This window comes from Martes martes (assembly GCF_963455335.1).
Source record: "Martes martes genome assembly, chromosome: 9".
NCBI lineage: Eukaryota > Metazoa > Chordata > Mammalia > Carnivora > Mustelidae > Martes > Martes martes.
In genome coordinates this window covers 101,946,256-101,964,381 of record NC_137896.1, presented here as the reverse complement: position 1 = coordinate 101,964,381, position 18,126 = coordinate 101,946,256, and positions in this window count along the sequence as shown.

Genomic DNA, 18,126 nt, shown 5'->3' with positions numbered 1-18,126 from the left:
TTTAGGATCCAGGCAACACTCTATTTCTTGGCTGCGGTTAGGCGGTTTTCTGGGTGTATGCTATATTTCACAATTTTGAAATCTAAAAAAAGAAAAGCCTTGCCCCTCTGGGGAGTGAGGAAAGGGAGCACTGGGAAATGGTGAGATTGCAGGGTAGACTTTTGAATTTGGCCCCTCGAGGTAGGAGCGTAATTTCATCCTCAGACTTGGCTTGGCTACCAGCCAGGCCAGCAGCCAAAGTGGTCCCTCCTCCCTCCCGGGTTCTGCTGACTTCTGGACTTGGTCTCTGGAGCCCTCAAGTCAGGTCTGATTGGGTGCCCTCCATCCTTGAGGCCTGCTGCTCCTTGTTCCCAGAGAGAGCTGACCAAGACAGGGTTTGCAAACAGCCCTCCCGGCACTTGTCTCCAAGGTCCGGGAAACAGAACTCAACAAAGCTAGGCCACGAGGAGGGGCTGCAGGTCTCGAACCTGGCTTTGGCCGAGCCCTCTTCTCCTCTCCCCTTCCCCAACTGGACTTCACGCACCACTTGGCTAGAAGAGGAGATTTCACTGCTAATAACTAAGTTCAATGGGTTAAAAGGCCATCGATTGGAGAAAATCTTTACTATCTTTAGATCTCAGCTTCTCAGAGAAGGCCACCCTTGGGTTAGCCGTCTCTTACTCCCGTGGAAGATGGAAGAAGCCACACACCTGCTCCCTGGGGACCACGTGGGATAAAATGAGCCGGTATGGGAGCGGTGCTATGCGTCAGGGAAGGATCCCGGCAGCTGGTAGATTTTTAGTCCCCGAGAAGGGGGATGTTCAGGGCAGAAAACCCTTCAGGGCTTAACGGCAACAATAGCAACAACACATGTGGGGCCCTACCGCCATCCCGCCCTCTGCTGACAGAAGGGAAACTTGAAGTTCCAACTCTTCATGTGATCAGATCAAGCAGCCGGTCGATCATAGCTAAGTAACAGGCGAGGGATCGGACAATCAAGTGCACGGGCTCTTGAGTGTTCTGGCTCTCCCATTGGGAACATGCACTCCCACACAAGCGAGTTCATGTCTTGGAGGCTCTGTTTCCTCCTCTCTAAATGCAGGTGATAGCGAAAGCCTGGGGCTGACTTACTGAAGCTTTGCCATATTACTGTGGTTGTATTACTGTCACTTGTTTTCTAAGAGTCAGGGCTCAAGGGAATCTGCTTCAAAGCCTTGCTGCTCCAGGTGTGGTTCCGAGATCAGTATCATCATCATCATCAGCAGCAGCAGCAGCAGCATTTGGGAGTAAAATGCAGAGCCCCAGGCCGCATGCCAGTCTTCCTAACTTAGGATCTTCCTCTGAAGCAGGTCCCCTGGTGACTCGGTGCAGGGTGAAGTTTAAGAAGGTCTCCTTCAAAGTGCAGTGCTCATGTGGTGTAGGAACTCAGGAACATTTGTTAAACCAACTCTCATGATTATAAAACCAACTCATGTCCTCAACATCCCTCCCGCTAGCTCACTGATGATACTCAAAACTCCCCTCTTAAGACCTCCTTACTCTGGCTTCAAGGTTTCTTTAAGAGAGGAAAAGCTTTAGGGTGCCTGAGTGGCTCAGTCATTGAAGCGTCTGACTCTTGGTTTCTGCTCAGGTCATGATCTCAGGGTCCTGAGATCGAGCCCTGTGTTGGGCTTGGCGATCAGCATGGAGTCCACTTGTCCCTCTCTCTCATAAATAAACAAAGTCTTTAAAAAGAGAGAGAGAATAAAAGCTTTAAGCCCCTTCTAGAACATCACTAGCTCACTCAGGGATTTTGATCTGTCGTGTTCTACGAGTATCCCAAGTCCCTCAAGCAACACTTGGAATGTCCAATGTGGTCAATCAATATTGGATTAAGCAGTGAATTGGCCATTGATATATCAGTAGGAACTCATGTATTACATGGGCCAGAAAATTTGGGAAGTCAGGGAACTTAGGCCACGGAAGTTTTAGAAAGAAGCCTAGAAAAAGGGAAAAACCCTGGGCGTTGCAGGTTGCAGATTTTGGGGGCACATCAAAGAAAAAGAAACAGCCACAAGGTGGCAGCAGCGCACCCGCGCTTTACTGGGCGGGGCCTTGACAGGTGCGCTTCCTTCCCCCAGAAGCCTCTCCGGAGGCTGCTCAGTAGGGAGTTGCTACTTAGGAGGACATAGGGTGCGGGGGTGGGGGGGGAGGGGACTCATGTGTCTAGGTGATGTCACTCAGCAGCACAGTGAGGAATTTCTGGGTCAGAGAGTTCTGAAGCACAGCGGCAGCTTGGGGTCTTTATGGCCTGGGGCTTATCCCCGGCTTGCAGATGTTGGGAGCAGTTTCAAGCCAGCAAAGCAGGCTGGCCATAAATGGCTACAAATTTGCTTATTTGGGTGATGTTTAAAGCAACTGGTTGTGGAGGCATTTGAGTTTGGTCTCCGGTGGGCTTTGGAGCTAACAGGTCACGGTCTGCTGTGAACAAATCAACCGCCTAGGGCTCAGGACAGGCTGGCCTGGGCAGCATGTGAAAGTGACATATCTGTGCTTGAGGCAGTCAGGGTGACTGGGAGGTGGGAGGCTTGGCTGGGAGAACAAAGTTGGGGGCGGGGGGGAAGATGGGCAAGCTTCGGAGAGGACTGTGGCCTTTTCTGTCTCTTGGAGGCCTGCCTGTGCTGTCAGACCTCAGGAGCAGGGAAGAGTTCATTTGAAACTTCGAACCTGAAAGTACAGGGCTCCAGTCTTTAAGGCTTTCTCAGTCTAGTCAGAATTTCCCTGCTAACTAGCTGGGTGACCTCGGCCAAGCACCCTCTCCTCTCTGGGCCGAGGTGTTCTCACTTTACAAAAGGAGCGGGTGACACTAGGTCCATGGTTCTCATTCAGCTCACCTGTGGAGCTTTAAAAAAAACTGACCCCACCCCCAGAGACTGGTTTGCGGTCGTCTGGGCATGTCCAGGTCAAGACCCCCTGGACCAGAAGGTTCCTGAATTCAAGTCCTCCCAGCTGCTCCCTCAGAGGGAGCCTCATCTGGCGGCATCTGGAAATGCAAAGGAGGGAGATGGTTCTTACCTTCAGGGAGAGGCTCTTTACCAACTCAGCGGTATATTTTGACTATATTTCAATTTGAGTTGAAGGTAGAAGAAGGTTTTCTACTTTCTCAGTTTGGTTAAGACACACTTTGAACTTCATTTTTGGGGGCATAAATTATGCTAATAGTAGATGTTAAATTGGCATAAAATTTCTGCAGATCTCAGGGAAACCAAATAATTTTGTGTTTTCTCTTCATAAAATTATGAAATCCCTAATCATAGCAGAAAATCTTAGCATGTTTGATATTAAACCCAACTCTCAGAAAAATTTGGGGAGATAGTGAAGTATGTGTTTTGGGGTTCATATCCTCAAACCTGATGAAGCCTAAAGAGAGGGACGTTCAGAGCTTATCAAACTCAATACCCAAAGAACAAATAATCCAGTCAAGAAATGGGCAGAGGACATGAACAGACATTTCTGCAAGGAAGACATCCAGATGGCCAACAGACACATGAAAAAATGCTCCACATCCCTCGGCATCAGGGAAATACAAATCAAAACCACAATGAGATACCACCTCACACCAGTCAGAATGGCTAAAATTAACAAGTCAAGAAATGATAAATGCTGGCGAGGATGTGGAGAGAGGGGAACCCTCCTACACTGCTGGTGGGAATGCAAGCTGGTGCAACCACTCTGGAAAACAGTGTGGAGGTTCCTCAAAAAACTGAAAATAGAGCTACCCTACGACCCAGCAATTGCACTCCTGGGTATATATCCTAAAGATACAAACGTGGTGCTCCGAAGGGGCACGTGCACCCCAATGTTTATAGCAGCAATGTCCACAATAGCCAAACTGTGGAAAGCGCCTAGATGTCCATCAACAGATGAATGGATAAAGAAGATGTGGTATATATACACAATGGAATACTATGTAGCCATCAAAAGACATGAAATCTTGCCATTTGCAATGATGTGGATGGAACTAGAGGGTATCATGCTTAGCGAAATAAGTCAATCGGAGAAAGACAACTATCATATGATCTCTTTGATATGAGGAGGTGGAGATGCAAGGCGGCGGGGGGGGGGTTTGGGGGGAGGTAGGAAAAGAAAAAGTGAAAAGATGGGATTGGGAGGGAGACAAACCATAAAAGACTCAATCTCAAGAAACAGACTGGGGGTTGCGGGGGGGAGGGGGGACGGGAGAGGGTGGTGGGGAAATGGACATTGGGGAGGGTATGGGCTATGATGAGTGCTGCGAAATGTGTAAACCTGACGATTCACAGACCTGTATCCCTGGGGATAAAAATACATTATATGTTTATTAAAATAAAAAAATTAAAAAAAAAAGAGAGGGACGTTCAACTTTCAAAAGAATGTTTTGCCTCTGGGACTTCTGCTGTGTCAAGTATATGGGGGTTTAAAAACAACAACAACAACAACAACAACAACAACAACAACAACAACCACCCCAAACCAAAAAGCAAACCAAACCAAACCAAAAAACAGTTCAAGAAATGTCCACCAGAGGTCAGCATTTTACTGAAGAGACTCCGGTACGCTTACCTTCCATCTTCGTTCTGGAAAGAACCTTGAGAAGGCCAATAACTTGTTCAGTTCATGCTCTCAGGCTGGTGAAAGTTAGGTTTTTTTAATAAAAATTCTCTGAGAAATAGCTGGATTTCACGCCAAGGGAAGTATATTCTCACTCAGCCTCTCAATCAAGCTGTGGTCCTAGTTTGAGCTATTTGCCTCTTGAAGTGCAAGAAATATGCAGCGCGGAAGGTGTCTGTCATGGATGTCTATCGTGCAAAGGGTGAGACTCAGGAAGCTCCACAGGTCTTCTAGTATCTGCTTGAAAATCCCACTCCTGTGGTTCTGTTTCCAGCTGAGGGCCTGGTAGCAGACTGATTGACATATGGAACTACCTCCACCCCCTCCCTGGGAAGAATGTGCCCCTGCCTCACCAGAACTCAAGGCAGGAGCCCCAGTGGCATGCCTGCGAGGGACATGTGCCCTTTTTTATGTGCTGGAAAAGGGTTAATGGAGCTCACAAAAGACAGATAAACAAAAAGGCCTAGACACTTACTATAATGAGGAGTGGATCCAGATCCAGGGAGGGAACAGCCTGGCCTCTATCCTCTCCCCAGGGAGAGCCGACACACAGTCAGCGACTCGGAGTCAGAGCAGAGGTCCCAGATCCTAGTGACCAGTGACCTCAAGCTGCCACACCTTGTTATCCACCTCTGTTCAGAGGGTCTCCCTGCCAAGGGATGGGAACGGCCAATTCTTAGAGTCAAGGCACACTCTTCCTTGGGCCTTGATGGAATCATTGGGAACCTTCTTTCTTCTTGGCAGTATTACTGATTAGTCGTGGAAGTTTCTTTCCTTTCATGGAAGGCCTGTGGCGGAAGCAAAGGGATGGGGAGAGGTAGGCAGGGGTTAGATCCCACCGGGCCTGGCTGGTGATGGTCAGTGTCACAGTCTCTGTCCTGAGGCATAAACAGGCAGCTTGGAAGCTTGGAAACTTGGAAGCTCTGAAACTTACCGTGTCAGCACCCCAGGTCCAATTTTGGGGTGCACCCTCTCTTCCTCAGCACCACCAAATTCCTAGTCAACCTTCATACCCAGGCTCCTGGGCCATGTTTTCTGTGAAGCCGCCGAGGACCATATGTGCCAGTCCTCCATACCCTGCTCTCTTGACATCTCCCCCTGGGACTTGGAGCCCTGACTGCATAGTACTGATGAGGCCCTTCCAAAAGTGCATGTTTTAACCGTCCCCTGAATGCCTAAAGGTGGGGACAAAAGCATATTGCATTTTGCAACCTCCAGAGCACTCGGCTACTTCTGTGAAACTGATGAAAACTTATTGCAAACAAATTCCCAAGCATATTCATGTCCTATGCACGTCCTATTTACTCCTCCCTCTTCTTCCAGCGCTCTACTCCAGAGATCCCCTGGGCTGCTTTCCTCTTCTTCCCTGAGGCTTCTGCATGAATGGCACCTTATTGGGTCTTTTATGGCCCCCCATCTAAGACAGCATTCTACCCCCTACCCCCATCCCCCAAAGCCACCTGCATCACCCTTACTTGCTGTCCCTGAACACCTGGCTTTATTTTTCTTTTTGACCACGATTATCTTCTGACATGTTACATATTTGTTTGTTTGCTCACTTAAATCGATCGCCCTACCACATTTTAAGCTTCATTAAGGCAGGAACATCTCCCCACGTAGGTGCCTGATTAGTAATTCAATGGTCTTCTTCATCAAGCACCTGCTCTATGTCAGTTCCTCATGCTGGAGAAGACAGCCAGCGTGCTCCCCAGCAAGTCCGGCCAGGAGTAGAAACCCGCTCAAATATATGCTGGTAACGGGGAGTAGTTTTACCTGGATAGAACTTGTCTTCTAGTTTTTCTCTCCTTTCTCTTGTGGCATGAAACAACTATTCCTTCTCCTGGGGTAGATATGGGGGCCCAAGGGTACTAATGGCATCTCTATGTCCTTGTTCTGAGAGCCACAAAAGTCTCAGGGGTGTGATGGAATCATATGAGGAGAAAAAGAAGGGTTTGGATAGTGAATGGAGGGTCACAGCAGAGACAGCATGAGCCACGACGGGAACTGAGTGAGAGACACCACAGTCCTAGACATTCACGGGCCTCTCCACCCCACAGGGCAGGATCCCAAGGCCTGGCCAAACGCAATGTTCTTGGCCTTCTTTCTGTAAAGACCCTTCCCCACCACTCTCCAGCTGCCGGCCCCCAGTGCTCGCATTTCTGCAAAGGAGCTTTCATCTCCTGACCTCTCTCCACCGCAAGTGGGTCCAGGGCTTACCTTTGCGTTTCCAAACAGACCAAAGAGCTCCACTAAGCACAGGGGCCATGAGTTCTAGAAGGGGCAGAGCTTTCAATTTATGGTTGTCTGTAACATCAAATTCTTGGGCAGAGGTTCCATTGCTTTCAGACCAGAGCAAAGGACCTGGGGACCCTCCTGGGCTTCTCTACCCACTCCAGACGCCCTCCGTCAGGAGGCGGGGCGTGCAGTCAGCGGAGGGGCGGAGCCGGCCGCAAGTGGGCGGGGGATGGGGAGGCAGGTGCGCCACTTTCCCCGCGGAGAGGGTCGCCTAGCAACAGGAAGCCCAGACCTGAAGTCAGAAGGCTCAGGGAGGTCCAGCTCCACCCTATCACAGCTGGAGAATTCTGAGCAGGCTACTGAAGCTTCCTGAAGCTCGTTTGATTCATTTGAAAAACCGAGATCATAATACTTGGCAGAGTTGTTTTGATGATTAAATAACGTATTTAAAAGTACTCTATCAAAGCTCTCTGTAAAACCCGGCTTTATAATGTGATAACCCAAGTGTCTCCAGATGTCTCCAGGCTGCGGAAACAAGGCAAATCATATGATCCGGGCGTCCGGTCCCCGTTCCAGCTTCCCCCAAAGCCCCTTGCTGCCCCCGGCAGGACTGCTGGGCTGACCCAGTAAGGGGTCCGCACTGGTGTCTGTCAGAACCTCAGCCCCAAACCTTCGATCACTTACTTCCCTCCTCTCCTTATGCAACAGCGTCTGTACCAAGAGCAACCTCTCCAGATAATCCCAGAGCGTCCAGTTCTCAAAAAGCGTCCAAGCGGGTTCCAAAGGGAGAGAACATGGATTTCTCCAGCGCTGGTACCGCTAGGTGGCACTTGTCTCCCCGAAAACCACTCAGTGAGGCTTTTCAGGTCCCAATGAAAAACTTGACCTGTGATCTGTTCCTTCTCTAAGATACAGATTCACCAGAAGCAGCAGCAACAACATTTTGTAGGCACAGGGAAGTCTGATCCTGACTTGGGAAGGAAACATAAGGAAGCAGTGTACAGGGTCCTTCCTCTCCAGTTCACTTTGCCCACAGAACCATTCTCCAAGGCCTCCTCTTTTGGAGGATGGTTTCTGCTTGGCAAATGCATAATCAAATGGCCCCTTTCTGCACCCAGAACGAGAGACCTTGCCTGCCCCAAATGCCTTTCCAAGTGTTCATTTTTCCCTGAAAAGAAATGGCTTGCTGCTTTGTAATGACAATTTCTCATTCAACACAATGCTTCTGAGAGTCATCCATGTGCTGTGGGCAATCAGTAGAATGTATCTTCTCATTTGCTGAGCACTATTCCAACTGATGAATAAATCACAACTGTTTATTCCTGGGCTTTGAGGTCATTTCCAGTTTTCGCATTTGATAAATGAACTCGTTGTGAATACTCCTTTGTACAAGTCTTCTCACGGACACTTATTTTTCATTCTCTTGGGTAAGTTGCTAGGAGCAATGTGTCTGAGTTCGGTGGCAGGTGTGTGTTTCATTTTATCAGAAATTGACAAATTGCTTTCCAAAGAGGTTGCACATTTTTTACCGGTTGTTTTAATTTCTCGCTGATATTTGGGATTATGAGTATTCAAATTTTAGCCATTCTTGGAGGGGTGATGTGGTATCTCGTTGTGGTTTATTTTGCATGAATGATATCGAGCATCATTTTGTGAGCTTATTGGTAATTTATCTTTCAGTGTAAAGTGGCTGTTCAAGTCTGTTGGCCTTTATTTTAATTGAGTGGTCTGATTTTTACTACTGATATACAGACTGTAACCTGGATATAATTCTTCTGTCAGATATATGTGTTGTCGATGTTTTCTCCCCATCTGGAACTTGCTTGTTCATTTCTCTAACAGGGTATTTTGATGAACAGAATTAAACAAAAATTTAAATCCAATTATTGTTGTACGGAATCTTGGCCTCTTACAGAGTTGCAAAAATTGTCTCCTTATTTTCTTCTGGATATTTTATAGCTTCAGTTTTTATAGTTAGGTCTATGATCCATTTTGAATTAATTTTTATGTGTAATGTGAGGCGAGACACGGGTTTTTTTTTTCTTTTGTAATTGCTTTGTTGGATATCATCTTTCACATGCCACACAGTTCAACCACTTAAAGTGTACAATCTAATGGTTTGTGGTACTGTCATGATGAATTTTATGTGTTGGTGGAGCTGAGAGATACCCAGGTAGCTGGTAAAATGTTATTTTGGGGTGTGTCTATGAGGGCATTTCTGGAAGATGTTAGCTCATGCTGGTAGACATGATCCAATCCATTGAAAAGCACATAATGGCAGAGGAAGGATGAATTTCTTCCTCTTCTCCTGCTCTGGCACATTAGCTGCCCTGGGCTTTGGGGCTCAGACTGGGGCTTACACCACCAGTGATGCTGGTTTTCTAGCCTGTAGACAGCAGATTGGGGGCTAATTCCTATAATAAATCTCTTGTTTTGTAGAAATCTCTCTCTAGAACCTGTCGGTCCTAGCTGTCTGGAGAACTCGAAAACAAGCATCTGTGTAGTGTTGTGCAACAAATACCAAAATCAATTTCATCCTTTTATCACCCCAAACACATGCTCCATATTTTTAGCAGTCACTGCTCATTTCCACTTTTCCCTTGTCCCGGCAATGGCGAATCTACTTTCTGTCCCTGTAGATTTGCCTAGTTTGAGCATTTTATACAAATGGAATCATGCAATATGTGGTCTTTTGTGACTGTGACTGTTCTTTCACTTAGCAAAATGCTTTTGAAATTAAATCTGGGGCACCTGGGTGGCTCAGTCGTTAAGTGGCTGCCTTCAGCTCAGGTCATGATCCCGGGGTCCAAGGATCGAGCCCTGCCTTGGGCTCCCTGCTCGGTGGGGAGCCTGCTTCTCCCTCTCCCACTGCCCTCTTCCTCCCCCAACTCGTGTTCTCTCTCTCTCTCAAATACATGAAATCTGTAAAAGAAAAAAGAAAAGAAATCAAATACATGAAATCTGTAAAAGAAAAAGAAAAGAAATTAAATCCATATTGTATCATGGATCCGATAGGACAAATAATATTCCACTGATGCATAAGCTAAATTTTCTTAATTCATTCATCAGTTGATTGACATTTGGGTTGCCCTACTCTTGGCTACTATGAATAACACTGCTATAAATATTCCCGGACAAATTTTTGTGTGGGGATATATTTTCATTTCTCTTGGGTATATACCAGAAAGTGGAATTGCTAGGTCATATGGTACTTCCATGTTTAAACTTTGAGGGACTGTCAAACTGTTTCCCAAAAGCTGCAAGATCATTTTATAATTTTATAATCCCACCAACAGTACATGAGGGTTTCACTTTCTCAACAGAAAGATTAACTGTCTTTTTTGTTGTAGTCAGCCCAGTGTGTGAAGGCGTATCTCATGATGGTTTTGATTTGCATTTCTCTGATGGCTAATGATGTTGAACATCTTTTTTTGTGCTTGTTAGCCATTTGTGTATCTTTTTTTGGAGAAATGTTTATTCAGATCCTTTGCCCTTCTTTTAGTTGGGCTATTTGTCTTTTTATTATTGAATTGAAAGATTTCTTTCTTTACTCTGGATACAAGTCCCAAGGTTCACACTTTACCATGTGGATTTCTAGGTGTTCCGGAACAATCTGTGGAAAGACTTTTCTTTCTCCACTGGAACACCTTGACGATTTTGTGAAATTGCTCAGATGTGTGTGGATCTGTGTTTGAACAGTCTGATTCTGCTACATTGATCTGCTTCTCTGTCTTTATGCCATTTTGGTTTGAAGTGCTTTCTGTTTCCCTGCGATGTCCTTTTTGACCCATGGGTTGTCTAGAGGTATCTTACTTGATTTGGCATTTTCCAGATAAAACACTGTTGTTGATTTGTAGCTTAATTCCACTGAGATGGAGAAGATACCATGTCCATGAGTGGACTCACTGAAATTCAGGGGTTGTTCAACATTCTGTACTGTCAGTCTTCATCCTTTATCCCATAGCGCCTAGTCAATGCCTAATGTATGTGCTGCTGGTTCACAAGGAATGTTTGTAGAGCGAATCGATAAATTAATAAGTTATGGGATGGCTGATGTAGCATCACAGGCCCCTCTAAAAACGACAAAGCATCAGCCCTGCCTGGTAATGTAGATCATGAACTCTAGGTCCTTCGGCCTGTGTGACCTTGGTCAGGCTACTTACCTCTCTGTGTCTCTGTTTCTTTATTACATGAAAAGCTTCCTACCTCGTTGGGTTGTTGTGAGGATTACATGCATTAAGACAGGTAGGGAACTATTGGCTGGCACCTGGTTAACAGAATAACCATTAGCTGTCCTCCCTCTTCCTCGTAAAGAGCCTAGTCAGCCCCATTTTAGGCAGCATTAGATAAAGAGACGGGTTTCTCCAGGTTGCAGTCTCTAGGAGAGCTACAGATCACTGGCTATGTTGGAAATACCAATCACTTAACTTGGATTTTCACACACGGAGCCTTACATAGCTACAGAAATAGAGACCAGATAGTGCCATCAGGTGGGTTCCTGAAAAAGAAAAGCTGCTTGCACATGTCAACCAATGTCTGCGGATATATTTGCTCAACTGTGCTCGTTTCAAAACGCAACTATTTGCTATCATGCCATCAGTCCCCAAAGCAGCCAAGCAGCTAGTTAGCCCCGTAAGTCGACAGTCACAGACAGCTGAAATTCTGGACTCCAAGAACGCAGTTGTTCTCGCGCCCACGAAATACAAGCAATGGGTTTGCAGGGACCCGGAGCAGCGCCCCGCTCCAGGCGTGCACACACATCTGGGTCTGGCCTCAGTTTCCGGTTTCTGGGCCGAGAGACGAAGCAGAGGGCCCGGCCGGCCGTGGACGGCTGGGCCCGGGAGAACGCAGGCGGACGGCCCAGCCCGCGCCGCCGCCGTCAGACCAGTCGGACGGCTTCGCCCCCAGCCCGCCCCTCCCCGGCCGCGCCGCCGCCCGCCCTCCCTCCCGGAAACCCAGTCCCTCCCGCCGGCGCCCCAGCAGGACGCGCCCGGCCCCGCGCAGCCGCCGCCCGCAGCCCTGCGCTCCCGGCCAGCGCCCGGGCGCCGGGCCATGGGGCAGCCGGGCCGGCGGGAGGCCGGAGCAGGAGCCCGGCGGGAAGTTGGTAAGGGCACGCGGGAAGGCCGGGCCGGGGCGCCCCCGCCGCCCTCGACAGTGACTGTGTGCCGGGCGCGGGGCGTGCCGAGCCGGGGAGCACCTGCGCGGGGCTGCGGGGCCTTGCGTTGAGGTCGAGGGCGCCTGCGGACGGGGAGAGCGGGAAGAGGCCGCAGGAGGGTGGAGAGCAAGCTCGGGCCCTCGGATTCCAACCTAATCTGGTGAGAGGGACGGCACACGGTGGCGACTGTGCCCCACTGGGAGAGTCAGCCAGGGCCTGGGCTGCGGTGGTTCCACAGGCTTCTCCAGCTGGACCCGCTGGATCTGGGCTCCAGTATTAGAACTGGGTGACAGCGAGGGGTTCGCTGCCCCTGTCTGTCTCTCTGTCCTGCAGTGGCCCCTGGCATCCTCCCTGCCCACTTGGATGTTGGCCCCTCTGCTTGGACCCCCTGGGTGTGTCTGGGCAGAAGACACCAGAGATTCCTGAGAAGTGAACAGTGTCTGCTCAGCTAACAAACTCACATTCCCTCTAGGGTCCCATTCTGGTCCTAGAATGGAATCTAGCTTGTCCTTTCAGTAGGATGGGGGAGCCAGGGATGTGCCTTCTTTGCTGTTTTTTTTCCATGCTGCAAGATGGATTTTGCTGCTCTGGTCAGTGCCGTCACCCAGACCCCTGTGTCAGTGGCCTGCATGCTAGGTCAGGAGGCCAGTATCAAAGTGAGGGCCCCCCGGCAGCTTGGGGCTCCACCTGCCCTTGAACCTCATTAGCCCAGTCCTTTCTCCAGCCCAGTGCTGATTGAATGTAATTAGCAACTAATTGGATATCTGTGAGCCCCTCTGCATGAGATATACACCAAGGTCAAGGTTAGAGAGCAGAGAGTGCTGAGTGATTCATTCTTTTCTTTCAGACACTGTATTTTCTCTTCGTGGGGCCTATGAAGAAGAGCCATTCATTCATTCATTCATTCAACTCAGGTGTTCACTGAGTGCTAACTACTAATCAGGCAGGTAGGCATTGGAAATACAACTGCTTGTTTACACATGAATTGTATCAGAGAGAAAATAAGCAAGTAAGCAGGTGAATCGCATTATTTCAGAGAGTGATAAATGCTGTAAAAACAAAAGAAACCGGCTGGTGAAGGGCAGGGTGGTGAGACAGGAGAAATTGGCCCTTAGACAAGGTACGAGCTTTCTGAATGAGGGGGGAGGGTAGTATGATTTTCAGGCCCCCGAACTCTGGGGGCTGAGAATAGGATGTCCCCTGTTTCCATGAGGGGGGACTACTGAGCTGCCCCGGAGGGGGTCAATGAGCAGTGAGTGGGTGGTGAGTAGCTCCTCTCTGGAGTCCTTGGGGTACACCTGTTGGGGGCCTTCCATCAAGGCGGAACCCTAAGCTTCCCCAGAAGACAGGCTCTGTGGGTTCACTTGCCTGGTTGTTCATTCAACAAATGCTTACTGAGGGCCGGGTCATTCCAGGCACTATTCTAGGTGTTAAGGACATGATCAGTAAACAATACAGTCTTTCCCCTCATGGAGCTTATATTCTGGTGGGGAGAAACGGACAATAAACAACAATAACAGCGACTTTAAGGTCATATCTGATAAATGCTATGAAGAGCCAGAAAGTAGCTTAAGGGGTTAGAAGGTGATGGGCTATGGTGTTTAATAGAGTGGTCAGGACAGGTTGTGCTGAGGAGATGAAATTTGAGTGGAGACCTGAATGTAGATAAGATATAGGCATGCAATGCTCTGAGAGAAGAACATGCCAGGCAGTGGGAATAGCAAGTGCAAAGGCCCTGAGGCATAAATAAGGTTTGAGCATGCTGGGCATGCCGGACATGCCAGAGGAACAGGAAAGAGACCGGTGTGACTCTGGGAGGTGAGCAGGCATTTCAGAGGCTCTCCTTGGATGGGGCCTCAGCCTGAGGACCAGAGGCATCCCGGGAGAGGAGAGGATTCTCCCTGCTGCTGTGGCAGGAAGACTCATAGGCTCCCCGACAAACCCAGAGTTTGGATATGGGGCAGAAAAACTAGCCTTCTAGGAAGATTCTTACTATCTTTCATTCATTTTTTAAAAAAGATTTTATTTATTTATTTGACAGAGAGACATAGTGAGAGAGGGAACACAAGCAGGGGGAGTGGGAGAGGGAGAAAGCAGGCTTCCTGCTGAGCAGGGAGCCTGATGGGGGGCTCGATCCCAGGATCATGACCTGAGCCAAAGGCAGACACTTAATGACTGACCCACGCAGGCACCCTTCATTTTTCATTCTTTAATTAGGTGATCTCAGTAGACTGAAAAGGAAAACAGAAGAGTATATCATAATTGACATGTATTGAACAATTGAACACGTACTATATGCCAGGCTGTCCTTTGAGCACCTTATGTGCAAACACAAATCCTTGGGGCACCTGGGTGGCTCAGTGGGTTAAAGCCTCTGCCTTTGGCTCAGGTCATGATCCCAGGATCCTGGGATTGAGCCCGAGTCCTGCGTTGGGCTCTCTGCTCAGCAGGGACCCTGCTTCCCCCCCCCCCACCTCTGCCTGCCTCTCTGCCTACTTGTGATCTCTGTCTGTCAAATAAATAAATAAAATCTTAAAAAAAAACCCACCAAAAACCAAAAAAAACCCCACAAATCCTCACAGTAAGTCTGTGAGGTGTGGTACTGTCCCATTTCATAGATGAGAAAACTAAGACCCAGGGAGTAGGAAAGCTGCCCCCTTTCACACAGCCAGTAAGTGAAGAATGGAGTTACAATCAAGTGGTACAGTCAAGCGCTGAGAGACAGAGACAGGGCAGGGGAGGTTTTGGCTGAAGGGATGTTTGTTCTCAAAGGAGAGGAATCCAGTGGAAAAGGGATCCTAGTACCTAACAGCAGGGGGTGGTTAGAGAAGACAGTAGGGGTTAGGAGCACATTCCACTTCTTTTGTTCTTTTGAAGATAATATCTGCATGGGTTAAAAATTCTTCAGAGAGTATTTTTAAAGGTACTACTTGTATGTGTTAAAAATCTTTTTATAAATGTTAATTGAAACAGCTCTTAAGGTACACAGTGAAAAATCTACCCCTCTGACCCCTGCTCCTGTGCTCTCAATTCCCCTCTTTAGAGCTGATTTCTAGAGAATATTTCCAAAGAGATAGGTTCTGCTTGTAAAGGAGCATGTAAGTGTGTATAACTTTCTTTTTCTACACAAATAGTGATGGCACTCAGTTCTGTACTTATTACGATTATGATTATCGTTTTACCTAAGATATTTATTCTGATTCAGGACATACAGAAATAATTCATCCTTTCTCAAATAAATGTGTCATGGCTCTCTGAGTGGGGTGTTTATTTAGCTAGGCCCCTATGGGCTTTGAGGTGGTTCTCTGCCTTGTTGTGTGTGTGCTTGCTGTGACGGACAGTGACGCGTTAAGCATTCGTGGGCCTGTGTACCCGCTCACTTCTGTGACCGTTTCAGCAGGACAAATTCCTGAACCCAGAATGACTGACTTCAACACCACGAGGATTTTAGGGGTCGGTGACTGGTGCCGGCCGGCCTTCTAGAGCCTCAGTGTGACTTAGAGCTTCTGAGTTTCCCTGCCGCTCCCTGAGCTTGGTGGGTTCTCAACCTTCTGCTTTTGCCAGTGTGACAGATAAAAACAGCGGGCACCACGTTGTGGTTTTCCTATGAACTTACAGTGAGCGCTGTTAGGAGCCTCGTACATGGTTTTAGCTCTTTGTCTTTCTCCTTCTGTGGACTCGTCATGTCCTTGGCCTGGAGTTTACATTGGATTTTCGTCTTGTGGTTTGTTGTGATTGAATTATCCGAGGTCTTACTAGGATTTCTTCTCCACCCCTCAAATCTAGTCCCGTCGACTGCCCCCTCCCCATCTCCCCCTACCCTGCCTGTGAGCAGCCTTCCTTCTGGTGTATTTCTGGTGGGTTTATCCTGGGATGGGGACGTATTCTAGAGAAAGAGATGGTGTTGATTTCTGTATGTGTGTATGGTAGACTTACATAAACTGTGTTGTTTATGCAACTCCTGCTCTTCTTACTTTTTAAACCCGATGCTGTTTTTTAAAAAGATGGGTCTGACTGCCGTGTTGAGCCCGTGGTTTGTCGCTCCCGAGTCTGCCCCGCATTCCCCAGCTGGGATTGTAGAATTCCCGTAACAGTTGATTCTTAGTGGCTTGGTCTACAAAGACTGTTTGGAGAAATGGCTTTATGGGGACAGCCTTGGAGGGCGAGGAGGATTTGAAAGATGCGTTGGAGAGTGGGGAAAGGAACAGAGATGACCCAGAGCGCCAAAGTACCAGGAACACTGAGGCCCCGAGACTCTCCTAGACTTCAGGGTCATGCTCCAGGGTGTGGATGCGTGGTCCTGGGAGAGGCTGGGGGGCTCCCATGCCAGTGTTGGGCCTTCCCTGATGGCAACATGGGTGAGGCAGGGGGTGGGAGTCAGTGGGAAGTATTTTCAGGGGGCAGGAGGGATCCCCTGGAGAACTAGGGCCTTCTGCTGGCATGAACCCGAGGAGCAGGAGGTCCCTGCCACTCTCCTGGTGGGGGGGGGAGGGATCTGGGCGAGGGGGGAGGAGCGTCCCCTGCCGGGGAGTGAGCCGCCGCAGGATGGGGCACTGGGGTCAGGAAGGGTCTGGGCTAGCATTGGGGCTGTTAACCTGGGAGACGGGGCGGTTGTGACATGGCAGACAGGACCCAGGAGGGGTGGGCCCGTGCTCGGGGATGGGAAGGTGTGTTCACGGGCACGCGGACATCCAACAGGGCATGCTGCTAAATTTAAGTCCTGCTTATCCGGCTAGAGGATTCCTGCAGGCAGTTAGGACCCTGGGTGTCAGTGAGCATGTGGGACAGGAACCTGTGGGGTGAGGGAGGTCACCCCGGGGAGAGAGTATAGGGCAAGAGCGCCTGGGCAGGGCAGAGCCTGAGGCGGGCAAGGGAGGAGAAGCGGATAGACAGGCTGAGCGGGCCAGGGAGGCTGGGTGCACTCTGGAACTCTCCCTTTGCTGGCTCCATGACCTCAGAGAGGCCTCGTGTCAGCATGGGAGCCAGGGCAGGCGTGGGGTTTGGGGGCTCTGCCTTCCTGGGGTCTCCCGGTGCTGCCTCCGAGGAGGCATAGACAGGAGCAAGAGGGGTCAGGTGGTGCAGGTGTGCGGGCTTTCTTCCCGGGAATGAGCTGTGAGGCCCCAGCGCTGTTCCCGCCAGCAGCTGCCACCCCAGGCCGCCCCTTATCCCTGCAGGTGACTGCAGAGAGAGGACAGATCAACTCCTCCTGGCACAGAGAGGGCATGAGAAGCCCAGGGCTTTGCTGCCATGGGCAGGGTAAGCCTGGGCACCCGCAGGGAAGTCCGGGGCCTTTCAGGAGACCCCAGGAAGTGCCTTGCTCTAAGTGTTGTCTTCCTCCTTCCCTAGCTCAGAGTGTACCTGTTCTGTTTTATGTAACACGGGAGCCTTGCATTCCTGCTCATTATAAGCCTGAATTTCTATTCAGCAGCTAACGGCTGGTCAAGGCCAATTAGCATTATCATATTATATGTAATTCCCAGTTCTTTCTTTAAAGTAAATGCTCGAAGATTAGAGTCAGCTGTAGGTGGTGTCTACTCATTTATTTTTCTTGTCATGATTTTTGACAGAAGAGTTTTCTACCTATACAATTTTATTTCATAGTTTTCCTTGACGACACACAGTTTGAAAATAAAGAAGCCACTGTGTCCTTCCACGTGGTCCTAAGAATAACATCTATGAGAGCACAGGTTTGTTTTGTCAGTTATATTTTTTTAAATGCGTATTCAAATAAATACTCAACCATTAAAAATGTTCATTATGTGTACCATGTACCTACTTAGGTAGACATAGCCTTAGATTCATGAAGTCCTGGAGGAGGTCATCTTTGCCAGGTAGGAGAGGGGAAAAAGACTCTTTGTCTACCCTCTTAGATTCAGTTCCTGAGACAGGCAAATTAAACTGATGAAAGAGTAGCAGTAGAAAGAGGTTTCATTGGCATGCACCTGAGAGCCAACCAGAGAAATAGCTGGCTTGTGAAATGGTTAAAAGGGTATATACCTAACTTCATAGGGGAATTGGGGGCAGAGAGAAAAGGGCTTGTATGGGAAGAACCGATAGGTTTCTTTAGGAAAGACAGATGGGTTTTTAGAACAAACGAGAGATGACAAAGTTTGTGATAATGTTTGTCT